The sequence below is a fragment of the Erpetoichthys calabaricus genome, chromosome 9 (genome assembly GCF_900747795.2).
Source record: "Erpetoichthys calabaricus chromosome 9, fErpCal1.3, whole genome shotgun sequence".
Classification (NCBI taxonomy): Eukaryota; Metazoa; Chordata; class Cladistia; order Polypteriformes; family Polypteridae; genus Erpetoichthys; species Erpetoichthys calabaricus.
Window position 1 is genome coordinate 44,049,562 of NC_041402.2, and position 13,782 is coordinate 44,063,343.

The following is a 13,782-nucleotide window of genomic DNA, read 5'->3' on the forward strand; positions in this document are numbered from 1 at the left end:
GGTGTGGGCAAGTCTGTCGTTATGTCATTATCTTGGTCTTATTCGAAAGTTGATGACCTGATATGTTCTGGAAATTCAAAAAAATGTACGAAGCATCAACCTGGTAGGCACTTTACTGGTGGGCTACACAGTCCCTGCAAGCCCATTTATTATTAATCCCCCAGAACATGGTACATGCATATGCTCAGATTCCATAGTCATGGGTAAGTTCTTACATCTCATGGTGTAAAGTTTACTGTTGTTCTTATCTGGACTTTTGTAGTGTCCCACAGCCCCTTCCTAACTCAGAAGGTTCCTTTCTTAGTCTTTCCTCTCCTGCCAGTCCTTTCTTAGTCTTTCCTCTCCTGCCAGAGTACCTGGAGCAACTTCTAAAGCAGAACTCCTGTTTGATTTGACATTTGACAGAGAAATGACCAGCTTTGTCTGCAGACACTCAAAGGGGATGAATGGAAAAAATGATTTAAGTTCCCCAACAGGCCCTTCGTGGGTGGACATTGTCTTCTGCCATTTTGTGGCACACCCTAAAATTAAAAGAAAAACATGAATTTGAACCCAAGCCAGCTGAGATATAACACTCTGCTTCACAATGTGTACCCACTACACCAGGAACCAAAACATTATGATCCCTGGCTAGTGTGACATTTGTAGCGCTCCTCTGTATGTTTAAATATTGTAAGTCGTTGTCCCTCAAACTTGGCCTTGGGGGTTCTGCTGTGGCAGCTGAGTTTAATCTTTTCCAGTTTTTTAATCCTAGGTTAGTTCAAAGCTTCATTATGTCTGTTTCCATGTTAGCATGAACAGTAACACAGTAATTAACATGTATGTCTCCCAGCACAAAAACGGCTTACCTTACCAGCATACAATAGAGGCAACACAAGACATGTGTTTTACAACAGCCCCCCCACCCTCGTCCCCCACTCTGTTTACAAGATTCCTAAACTGTAATCTTGCTACACTGGCCAGAATTAAAGGAAACAAGATGTTGTCAGTATTTTATCAAAAGGCATTGTGGGATTTTTTAAATAGTTACATGAGGTGAATGAAATTTAATAATCGTTAATCATTCAGTATTAGTTGTAATTGTTTGTTTCTTGTATTCTTTGCTTTGATAAAAAAGCATTAAACAGAACTACATTTTACCAATATAGATGTTGATAACATTTGATTCATTTCAATATGTCAGTTGCTTATTTGTGGACCCTCTAGTTCAGTCTTGATTCTGACATTTCCATAATGCGCCCTTGCATTTCTACACTGGGACGCTGAGGTGGTTTGCTGTACCTTCATTACCTTTGGCTTGAATGGCTGCAATTCCCTCTTCAAAAGTCTTTCAGCAAAACACATCAAGAGTTCATAACACTGCCACTCGAGTCCCTCCGGGCCTGGTTAAACTGGCCTGTCCTGTTCACTGTGGCACTAACGCTAATTATCTGTAAGAACTCCGAGGTTTTGTAACGCTTTACAGATCCTCTACAGCGAGCCTACACTCACACACACTCACACACACTTTGAGGCAGGGGTGCTAACTGTAGTCGCCCAACACAGCCGCTTCCTCCCACACCACAGAGATGTTTGTGTTCATTTAAGGTGGCTTTGTGTTGTAAAGGGCAGCTCGACAGTACAGTTCAATGCCTTGCCAGTTAGCCCCCCTCACCAAAGCTTTGCCCTACCGATGTTGGCAAACACTCCTGCCGCTTTAGCAGCCTGACTCTACAGCAGTCTCATCCTGTGAAGGGTAAAGAGCAACAGACGCAAGAACTCTGTTAAGGACCATACGCATTTTGGATTCTGTTACTTGTGGGGATGCTGTTGAGTTCTGAATTATTATTATTATTATTGTGGAATTATTCTTCTTAGTACAACTCTTGAGTGTATGTACTTATGATAAAACTGGTTGTTTTGGCTTATTTTTTTGTATCTGTGTAACAATGCATTATGCAAAATAATAATAATAAAGTGTAGCTACCTACCAATGTCAATCCACTGTCACATACTTTAATGACACCTTTTCAGTGTGCAGGCAGCGTGGTCCGTTGTGAACTGAGCGTTCAATGGCTGCTTGATGACGGCAGCTTCAGTGTCCTCCATTGAAGTCAATCACTTATCTTTCTTGTGCCCCAATTGAAGCAAATATATGCCAGCAATTGAACTGAATTGAGTCTGTGCTTTTTAAAGCATCCTGGGAAAATCATGTCATTTTCTGACCCACTTAATCCAGACCAGGGTCTTTAGTTCTGGAATCTATGCCAGCTAGCAGAGGAACAAACCCTGGACAGGGCAGTAAGTCCATTACAGGGCAAACACACACACACACCAAGGCCGATGGAGCGTCTTCAGTTCACCTAACCAGTGGGAGGAAACCCACGTGGACATGGGGAGAACATTCAAACTCCAACCAGGATGGGCACCCTGGTCTCCTTACTCCAAAACAGCAGCACTACCGCTGTGCCACAGTGCCACCCCTCCTGGGAAAGTGCTACGTGAGTTAAAAATAAGATATTCTCTTGTGAATTTACTTCTTTTCTAAAGAATTTTGTGATAGTGAAGATTGTGAAGCCTCACAGTAAGGAGACCTGGGTTCGCTTCCTGGGTCCTCCCTGCGTGGAGTTTGCATGTTCTCCCCATGTCTGTGTGGGTTTCCTCCCACAGTCCAAAGACATGCAGGTTAGGTTTATTGGCGATCCTAAATTGTGCTTGGTGTGTGTGTGCGTGTGCCCTGCGGTGGACTGATGCCCTGCCCGGGGATTTGTTCCTGCCTTGTGCCTTGTGTTGGCTGGGATTGGCTCCAGCAGACCCCCGTGACCCTGTAGTTAGGATATAGCAGGTTGGATAATGGATGGATGGATGAGTAGATTGTGAGGTTTGATATAAAATCATTATTGTGTAACAAGACCACTTTGGGGCATGCCAGCCACCCAACCCGACACAGACAGACACCAGAGGCACACTAATAAAAACAGGTTTTTTAATTCTCTTTTCTTCACCTGTGGGAAACGCCTTCTCCATTCCCACAGGCACAGCACAGTCCCAAAAGACTTCTCTTCTTTTTCTCCTCCACTCCTGTCTGGCAAGCTTAGTCCCTCTCCTCCCGACTCTGGCTCCTTTTATAGCCCACCCAGAAGTGCTCCAGGTGTTTGATGACCTATTTCCACTGATGACCACTTCCGGGTATGGCAGAAGAGCCGCCCCCACGGGCTCAGGAACCACTGCAGCATTCCCAGGCGGCACCCCCGGATCCCAACAGAAAACTCCATCTCCCATGGAGCCCTGTGTGAATCCGAGGCACCACTGCCACCTGGGAGTGCTGCCGTCTAGCGTCCTGGGGGAGGTACTGTTCAGTCCATACTTGTTCCCCCAGACCATATATAGTAGAAGCATCCTGCCTGTGCAAGGGCTCTGGCCGGTCACCACACTGGCAAACAGTGGTCAATTTAATTTGACAGTTTTCTTTATATCACAACCTTTTGGGTTTGTATCCCACATCTAGTTGCTGTCTGCGTACATATACCACAGAGATATCCATGCCAAGTCTGTCTGTGACTCCTTGTGTGGAAGTGTGCCTGAGTGGACCCTGCAACAGAACGCTGTCCCTTCCAGACTTTTTTTCCTCTGTTATGTCACCAATTTGGCCAAATTAGAGGACCCTGAACTGAATTAAACAGATGAGAGAATGTTATGCTTATGTGACCTGAGGTGTGCTCCGTGGTGTCACTGCCAAGGTCTGAATCCGTGTAAATCTGTAGACAAAAAACAAACTGTTTTGAATGTAAAAATAAATGAATTGTTACTGGCACTGCCCGGGGTTTGGTTCCTGCCTTGTGCCCTGTGTTGGCTGGGATTGGCTCCAGCAGACCCCCGTGACTCAGTGTTCGGATTCAGCGGGTTGGATGATGGATGGATGGATGAAAGTGTAGTATCTTCAGGCTTATAAATGCTGTAGGTTTCTGTTCAGCAAGTTGCATCTTCACTTGTCTCTTAATCCTGGAGCAGCAATGTCGGCAGAACACTCAAGTCACTGGTGACTGATGCCCAGTTTCAGGCTACTGTCCAAGCCTACCAAGGTGGAGCATTCTAGTATGGAGGAAGGAAAAATGCTGCCCACCTTTTCTGGTCGGAAATAATCAGATTCCACCTTGAGAAAAAGCAAGCAAGAGAAGCGTCTATGTGGTAGATTTCTTACTCCGTTGTAGCAGCATGCTGCCCCACTCCTAGCTATCAAGTTACTCAGCTTCATCATCGGTATGTTTTTTCTTTTTTTTTCAGTATGACCCGGTTAAGAAGATTAAATATTTACAAACACATAAAGAATCAATTGACGTCCCCTGAAAGTACCCTGCTTGGGTTTGTATTGATTTATGTTATTTTACGAAGTATCATTTTGGGAGTCAGGACTTTCTTTCCTCTTACTAAAACACTGGCATGTGGCCCTGATTTTTTGTAGCAGCTCTCAAAGGACTCGCTAACATCCTGTGGGCAACTTGAGACCCCTCAGGTTACACCAAGTGGGGTTACTTTATTTATTCATGTGACTGTGACGCCGAGGCTAGAGTGAAGTAAGTGTTTATGTCTAAGCCTCTGAAGCCCTGCTCCCTGCCTGTCCGTGGGGTTAAAGCCGTCTTGCCTGCTACTTCTAGTGAAGCCACTTGGCGTAATATCAGAATGTGGCAGGGAGGGAGTGAGATGTGAACTGTGGACAACCTGAGGGTTATGTCAATATTGTTGTAGGAATTTTAAAGATGCCTTAGTGCTTTCACAAGGTTCCCTCTCCCCCTTTTTTGGTTTTCACACAGGTGACCTTTTATACACAGCTGGATTACTATATGAATATGGAGCTGTTCTGCACCTTGTGAGACGGTGTAATAGGTTCGCGTGCAGTAAACTCAGAAGATGTAACATTTTAAAAAGCAGCTCTCTTCTGTGAACCAGGTTCAAATTTGGTCCTACCACTGTGATTCCAAGTGACCCAAATACTCAAGTAAACTATAGGTTTATTTTCTGTAGTGCCTTTCATGTTGAATACCATCCCAGATGGTCAGAGGTCAGAGACCCATGTCCTTGTGAAGTTAAACAGAGGACCTTAATCACCAGACCACCCTGCTTGTCATAGGCTGTAAGAGGACCCATGGAGTATGAGCACCAGCCTGAAATTGTTTCACAACAGACCACTATGCAGTGAGTGGTGGCAAGTGATGAGTCCAAAGGAGACACAACTGACAAAGATGCTCAAATACACTGTATGTCCAAATATTCATGGACACCTGACCATCAGACCTATATGAGCTTGTTGAACACCCCATTCTAAAACATGGGCATTGATATGGAGTTGTGCATGACAGCTGTAACTGCTTCCACTCTTTCAGTTTAGGATTTCCATGAGAATGTGGAGCGTCTCTGAGTGAATTTGAGCCCTTTTAACCAAAAGAGCATTTCTGAGGTCAGGCACTGATGTTGGATTAGAAGACCTGGCTCACAACTGGCATTCCAAATTCATCCTAAAGGTGATCAAAAGGATTGAGTTCAGGGCTCTGTGCAGGCCACTCGAGATTCCCCATATCTTTATGGACCTGACATTGTGCACACAGGCACAGTCATGCTGGATCGGAAAAAGGCATTCCCCAAGCTGTTGACACAAAGTTGGAAATGCACCATTGTCAGAAATGTCTCTGTTTGCTGTAGCATTAACACTACCCTTCACTGGAACCAAGGTGGCTGATCTAAACCCTGAAAAAGAGCCTCTGAACATCATCCTTGTTCCACCAAACTTTATAGTATGGCACTATGCAGCTTTGAAGGTAATGTTCTTCTGGCATCTGCCAAACCCAAATTTGTCCATTAGCCCAGCAGACAGTGATCCAGCACTCCAGAAAATATGTGTCTACTGCTCCAGTGTCCAAAGGCAGCAGGTTTCACACCACTTCAGCTGACACTTGGAATTGCGTAGTGATCTTAGACTAAGTGCAGCTGCTCGGCTATGGAGACCAATTTTATGAAGCTAATGTTGCTTCCAGAGCCAGTTTGCGACTCAGTTGTGAGTGATGTAAGAGAAGATAGATGATTTTTACACGATATGTGCTTCAGCTCTGTGAGTTTGTGTGGTCTACCACTTTGTATCTGAGCTGTCGCTGCCCCTAGACACTTCTGCATCACAATAATAGCACTTGTGGCAAAGATGGCACCCTATGACAGTGCCACATGTAAAGTCCCTGAGCTCTTCAATAAGACTCATTCTACTGTCATTGTTTGTCAATGGAAATTGCACGGCTCTGCACTTGATTTTATAGACCTGGTAGTAATGGGTGCGACCGAAACACCTGAACTCAGTAATACTTTTGGTCAGAGAGCTCTGCAAACAAGTGTCAGGGAAGCAAAATGGACAGATTGTAGGTTTAACAGACAGGCTGTTTGATTTACACGATTTACACAAACCTTTTCACGTCCATGTGAGGTACAGAATTTCTGGATTGAGTAATGCACAGAACACTGAGCAGCTTTCTTAAAACCTAAAGTGTGCAGCTCATATAAAAAAAATGGGATCACACTGCCCTCATAATATGCGGAGAGTAGAGTACCTGATTACTTTACTAGTCTCACATGGCTGTGCAATAAATGATGACATTATTCATATTTCTAAATCTAACATCACCATGTTTATAATAAAGTGAAGCCCTTAGCATAGCAGGTAGGATCTCTTGCCAGTTTACACCATCCCAGTATAAGTGACAGACAGGCAGCAGTTTCTGTGACTTAGCGCCTGGTTTGCTAATGACAAGCACTAACACTAATACTGATCTTCTACCTGTCTTATCAGAAAGGAGTTTAATAGATAGACAGAATGTTTAAACATTGTAGAAGAGCTTGGTGTCAAAGATTATTATTGTCTTAAATGAACATTAGTCCATCCATCTATCCCTCCATTTACTGAACCCTGTTCCTCTTATTTTAGGATCACTGGGGTCCAGCAACATCATGTAAAAGCTAAAACCAGTCCTGGGTAGACCATTAGTTCATCATGGCTGTTAAATAACCAGTAAGAATAAGCCAAACTTATCCATCCATTATCCATTATGGAGTAATGAACAGGCAAAGCTATCCTGGAAGCAATGGACATGAGGCAGAAACCAGTGCCTCCCATGGAAGGGTGAACTTCAACACACACGTGGGTGCCGAGAGTCAGCCATGAACCTCACTGCATGACTCTTCTCAAACACACTGGAGATTGTGCAAACTCAATACAGAGGGTGTTACAAAATGTAACCTAAATCATACAGTGGTGTGAAAAAATATTTGCCCCCTTCCTGATTTCTTATTCTTTTGCATGTTTGTCACACAAAATGTTTCTGATCATCAATCACATTTAACCATTAGTCAAATATAACACAAGTAAACACAAAATGCAGTTTGTAAATGGTGGTTTTTATTATTTAGGGAGAAAAAAAAATCCAAACCTACATGGCCCTGTGTGAAAAAGTAATTGCCCCCTGAACCTAATAACTGGTTGGGCCACCCTTAGCAGCAATAACTGCAATCAAGCGTTTGTGATAACTTGCAATGAGTCTTTTACAGCACTCTGGAGAAATTTTGGCCCACTCATCTTTACAAAATTGTTGTAATTCAGCTTTATTTGAGGGTTTTCTAGCATGAACCGCCTTTTTAAGGTCATGCCATAGCATCTCACTTGGATTCAGGTCAGGACTTTGACTAGGCCACTCCAAAGTCTTCATTTTGCTTTTCTTCAGCCATTCAGAGGTGGATTTGCTGGTGTGTTTTGGGTCATTGTCCTGTTGTAGCACCCAAGATCACTTCAGCTTGAGTTGACGAACAGATGGCCGGACATTCTCCTTCAGGATTTTTTGGTAGACAGTAGAATTCATGGTTCCATCTATCACAGCAAGCCTTCCAGGTCCTGAAGCAGCAAAACAACCCCAGACCATCACACTACCACCACCATATTTTACTGTTGGTATGATGTTCTTTTTCTGAAATGCTGTGTTCCTTTTACGCCAGATGTAACGGGACATTTGCCTTCCAAAAAGTTCAACTTTTGTCTCATCAGTCCACAAGGTATTTTCCCAAAAGTCTTGGCAATCATTGAGATGTTTCTTAGCAAAATTGAGACGAGCCCTAATGTTCTTTTTGCTTAACAGTGGTTTGCGTCTTGGAAATCTGCCATGCAGGCCGTTTTTGCCCAGTCTCTTTCTTATGGTGGAGTCGTGAACACTGACCTTAATTGAGGCAAGTGAGGCCTGCAGTTCTTTAGACGTTGTCCTGGGGTCTTTTGTGACCTCTCGGATGAGTCATCTCTGCACTCTTGGGGTAATTTTGGTCGGCCGGCCACTCCTGGGAAGGTTCACCACTGTTCCATGTTTTTGCCATTTGTGGATAATGGCTCTCACTGTGGTTCGCTGTAGTCCCAAAGCTTTAGAAATAGCTTTATAACCTTTACCAGACTGATAGATCTCAATTACTTCTGTTCTCATTTGTTCCTGAATTTCTTTGGATCTTGGCATGATGTCTAGCTTTTGAGGTGCTTTTGGTCTACTTCTCTGTGTCAGGCAGCTCCTATTTAAGTGATTTCTTGATTGAAACAGGTGTGGCAGTAATCAGGTCTGGGGGTGGCTACGGAAATTGAACTCAGGTGTGATACACCACAGTTAGGTTATTTTTTAACAAGGGGGCAATTACTTTTTCACACAGGGCCATGTAGGTTTGGATTTTTTTTCTCCCTAAATAATAAAAACCATCATTTAAAAACTGCATTTTGTGTTTACTTGTGTTATATTTGACTAATGGTTAAATGTGTTTGATGATCAGAAACATTTTGTGTGACAAACATGCAAAAGAATAAGAAATCAGGAAGGGGGCAAATAGTTTTTCACACCACTGTATGTCATAATAACACACCACAGTGTAACATTCTCAAACCTGTCTGGTCCATTGCAGTACCCCTCATGATCACACCTACACTCACATGGGACCAAATTGCAGATCCCAGTTAAACAAACCTGCAAGTCTATGGGGATGTGTGAGGCAAACCTGAGTGTCTGGAATCCACAAACATGTGGGGAGAATATGTAAACACACCCTTCACATTCACTGTTTACACTCCTGCCATTGGGAAAAAGGTACCGAAGCATTCGGGCCCTCACCTCCTGAATGTGTAACACTCAGACTCCTGAACACTCATGGACCGCTCTGATATCTGATACAGTATATGTGTTCTGTTCTGCAGTGTTGCACATGTATTCACATTCGACTCACATGCACCTTGTTATATATTATGTGTCTTTATGTTATGTGTTGTGGATTCTTCGTTGTCCTGTGTTTTATGTAGCACCATGGTCCTGGAGGAACGTTGTTTCATTTCACTGTATGCTGTACTACTGTATATGGATGAAATGACAATAAATACTCTTGAATCTTAAATCTTAAATATGTAAACTCCATATGGTGGACAACCGGCTGCAGGATTTGAATACAGGATGGTGGATCTGTGAGATAGGAGCATCACCCACTGCTATTGCAAGCCCTCAAAATGTATTTGAAAATCGACTGCATTTTTGACAGTCTTTCACAAAGGACCCCCAACAAGGTCCTTAAACTGGAAACAATGGGAGAGTGCATGGTGACGAAACTGGATGAAGTTAAAGTTTTATGTAAACCTGTGAATGTAAACTCACAGTCAGCCATATGTTTAAGTACAGCCCCGAGTCAGACTGACCACATTTATATAATGCAGTCCCCGTGAGGCTGTTTAAATATTTCATAATCAGTAATTTGTATTCTTTGCAGGGCGAGGGTGTGTTTTTGCATTCAGTGCATTGTGTCATTTATGCTCTCATGTCATAGTCCTTTAGTGCATTTTATGAATGCGCTTATTATTAGTATCATCATGATTAAGTACTAAAACATAATTAACATCAATAAAAAAAACACCAATATTAAGACGCCGCCGAATTGTCAGTGAAGAGGCTCAGGTCACTTTAAGTGCCGGCCCCTCGAGAGCGCGCCGACTGGTATTGCGCGCGCCCCCATTCTCTCTCCCTTTTTGTGTTTTAAAAATAGTGTCGCTAAAGAGCGAGTCGGGACTTTTCCAGTTTTCTCTTTTATTGAATGAGAGAGCGTGAAGTGTGTCACGCTTGTGGTGGACCGCAGCGTCGAGTCTTCTGGAAACTGGTGAGTTTGATCAACTTTATATCCTCCTAGCCTTTTACCTGCCCAGACTTCTTCGTAAGGGAGCGGACAATTCGTTTGAGCGTCCTGTTCACCGGTCCCTGAAGTAGGAGTCGGGGGGCTCCAGTGTACGGGGAAAGAAGCTCGTTCGGACCATCGAAGATTTATTTGGCAGTCTTTCGCAGCAGGTCGTGTGATGATGAGATTCCCTGCTGTGACATCTGATAAGTGAAGTTGGCACGAAACGCGAGTGGCTTTCTTGTGTTGTGATCTGAAGTCGAAGTCAGGTATTCACTTTTAGATTGAAATTGAATTACGATGTTGTTATTTTTGAATCGTGTTTCACGTTGTACCATTTTTTTTTTTTTACAAGAGTGTTGAACAATACCGCCAGTTACAGCGTCGAACACGCAGGTAAGCCGCGAAAGAATGTTTTCTGCACACTCGTTTGCCTTGGTGGATTTTAGCGTTTAGCGTGTGCTGTCTGCTCACTTTATTTCTCGCGATGGGATTTGATGAGATGCGATCGCAGGGAACGGAACAGCTGTAGTTTGTACTTTCCTTGCCGTACTTCTTGGGTGCAATGTAAGCTGCTTGTTAGAATTACGGCGTAAATTAAACCCTGTAAGTGAACCATCGATAATATGTAGTTATTTGTGGAAGGCTAAATTAAAATGTCATGCGTTTTTAACCCTATTTTGGGTTATCCGTGACCCTCTTTTCCTGAGAGTCGTGTGGAAAAGGCGCTAATCACTGCGTCTGTCACATAACATTTTTTTTCCCCCTGGGGTCATACTTTTTTGACCAAGGGTCAGGAGTGCTACCTAACATTTTCACAGTCCAGGGTCTGAACCCCGCCCAGGAGCTTCAGATATGGCGTCTGCACGTTCTCCGCGTGTTATTTTTTTCTTTCTTTCATTTTTCTTTAAATATTTATCCCCACATTTCAAAACATGAATTGCATCCATACGGCATTCATGCTTGCAGCCACTCCTGACGCCTGTTGCACTGTTCTCACTCCTCCTTCCACTACGTTATGTGAAGCAATAACATACCTAATAATAATGGTGTCGCTGTATGATCCAAAGAAGGGGTAGCAGCCAACGAGTTTATTTGTCAAACTTTCCCTGTAAGGTCAATGAAGTGACGTCTAACATCAGGTATACATGCATGCGTCCGTTTTCTTTAAACTTAAAAAAAGTATAAGGAATATCACCCGAGCCAATGATACCGAGTACAAAGCCTGTACAATTAAAGAGATAAATAAATAAATGAATACTAGTAACTGCATACCGGATGTAACAGGTTTACTGTGTGATCATACATATTTATATCAGGGATTAGTAATGGCAGTGTTACATCACAACAGGACAGCCCTCATGCCTCCAGACCATAATATTAAAGGGACTGGCTGAAATACTAGAGTAACAAAGTCCCAAAAATCCAATAAGCAATATTATACCCGACAGCATGTGAAGAAGAGTGCGCTTGATGTGACATTTGGGGAGCTTAGCCTGGCTAAGTGAAGCCCCTTGAGTGTGGGCCTGGCACAGGACCAGGGGCTAGTTAGCTTTTATCTAGTACTGTATAGCTGAAGGTCCTGGAGCTGCCAGGGTACATTTGTATAGTCGGTTATAGTGAGGTAAGACAGCAGATACGTGTGTTTTATTAAATTGCTCATACTTCCATCAGCTACACTACCTCTGTATCAATGTCTCTCTTCTCATGAGTTAAGACTTTTTTTTTCTTTCTGTGCATGAGTGGATTCCACAATTGCAGTAACTCCTTGCTCGGTTGGAACTATGAACTTCTTTGTATTTCCTGACTTACTGCTTTCATGAATAGATGTTAAATCTCACATTAAAAAACTGAATAGCTTATTGAGTAAGTAAATCATTGATATGGAATGTGAAACTGGGCAAACTACTGGCTGACATGTTGTCCCCTCTATTGATTCTCTTATTCATGATGAAACTCCAGAAATTCTCTCTGTTAAGTGGAGTTATCTGTAATATATGGGCACTATTTAATGAACATCCACTGAGCTGTTTAGGGGTAATGTAGTTTTTGTGGTGTTGGGCCTCCCATTACAACTCCTCATTGAACACCTGAAATTAAATGAAGCTTATATTTTAAATTGTATGAATAATAATGTATATATAACATTTTGTGAAAGCAGACATAGCTGTTTTTGAGTGATTCATGATTTTTTTTTGTGTCGGTCAACAATCATGCCGTTATTGCCATTGACTCACTAACGTTGAACGTAGCCTTCACTGTAAGTAAGTCCAAACCGAAACAATATGTCAGATTCATTACAATTGGCTGAAGCATCTTGGCTTGATAACGCATTTTGATTTTAGGATCCCCAAACCCAATTACAACCCTGTTTCTTGATCATAATTTTGAAAGCCTTACAGTTGAGAAGATTTTAAGTTGTATCAACAGTAATACGCTTTCAAAATGTATGAAGTTTAACATTATAGCTACCCTTATTAGTTTTTTAAAACACTATTTTATCCTGGATTTTAAGTCGGTTCAGCCTTATTAATCATACAGAACTTCATTAATATCAACTAAACTGTTTTGTATTAAGGCAAAATTTTTTTTGGGTTGCCCCCTATTACAAACTCCCTACCCAATTAAATTTTTGAAATGCTGTATAGCCAGTATTTTATAAGTAAGTTAGACCAACAGCAACCTCGGTTCACAAACTTCTCAGAACATGTACAAATCGGTTTACGACCAAAAAGTTTGCCAAACTTTTGCATCGGTTCACGACCACACACTCGGTATACGAACAAGCCAGTTTCACTTTTGGTTTGCACATGTTCAGTCTCTCCCTGTGCATTTCCTGTTCAGCGAGCAAAAGAGAAAGAGCGAGAGCGCACGACACACACGAGAGACACACACACACACACAGGCAGCGTGAGAGAGAGAGCTGAACTCATAAGGTTAAAGAATGCACTGGGCTTGATTTTGTTTTCACTTCTGTTTACAGCGATCGGTTCGTAGCCTGCATTGTTGCAATGTTACTTTTCTTGGTGGTTTATTAAATTACGGATATTTTCAAATGTTCATTTTTCCCCTGTGCTTAAAACTCATAAAAAAAAAAAAAAAAAAGTGTTTTTAGCCAGCGGTTGGTAGCGCTATAGCGTGAACTATTGCAGTGTTAGTTTTCTCTGTTGTTCAAGGTTTTCTCAGTGTTATTCAATGTTTTTACATTAGTTTACTATTACGCTGTGCATTCTATGGTTAAATTAACGTGCAGTGAATACACTTGACTTATAGTTTTCAGACTCTTTTTTTCTGTACGTTTAGCATTCATTTGCTCAGAGGTTGATGCGCTTGATGCTTCCCGAGCAGCTCTTCTTTTCCCCACCCTAGTGGTCCACTTCTTCTCTTCTTCCATCGGCATCTTTTTGCATTAAAACTGATTAAGTCAGTTTTTGTATTGCATTTACTTAGTACGTCGTCTTTAATTTTTCACTGAAGCTGGCACTTAAATCGTCAAACTGCCTCAAGAATGATTTTAATTATGAAGAGGTAGAAGAAGTGACAGCGAAGGTGGTAGGGAGGAGAACGGTGTTCGCACACATGCACCGCATGGCC

General features: G+C 42.4%; 1 protein-coding gene across 1 annotated transcript in view; it reads left to right on the plus strand.

Annotated features, from left to right (window-relative positions):
* Positions 1–10,025: 10,025 nt before the first annotated feature.
* Positions 10,026–13,782, plus strand: part of ripor1 (RHO family interacting cell polarization regulator 1) — a 299,969-nt gene continuing 296,212 nt past the window's right edge. The window contains exon 1 of the mRNA XM_028809409.2: positions 10,026–10,173. The gene's annotated coding sequence lies outside the window, so the exon portion shown is untranslated. The remainder of the gene's footprint in view (positions 10,174–13,782) is intronic.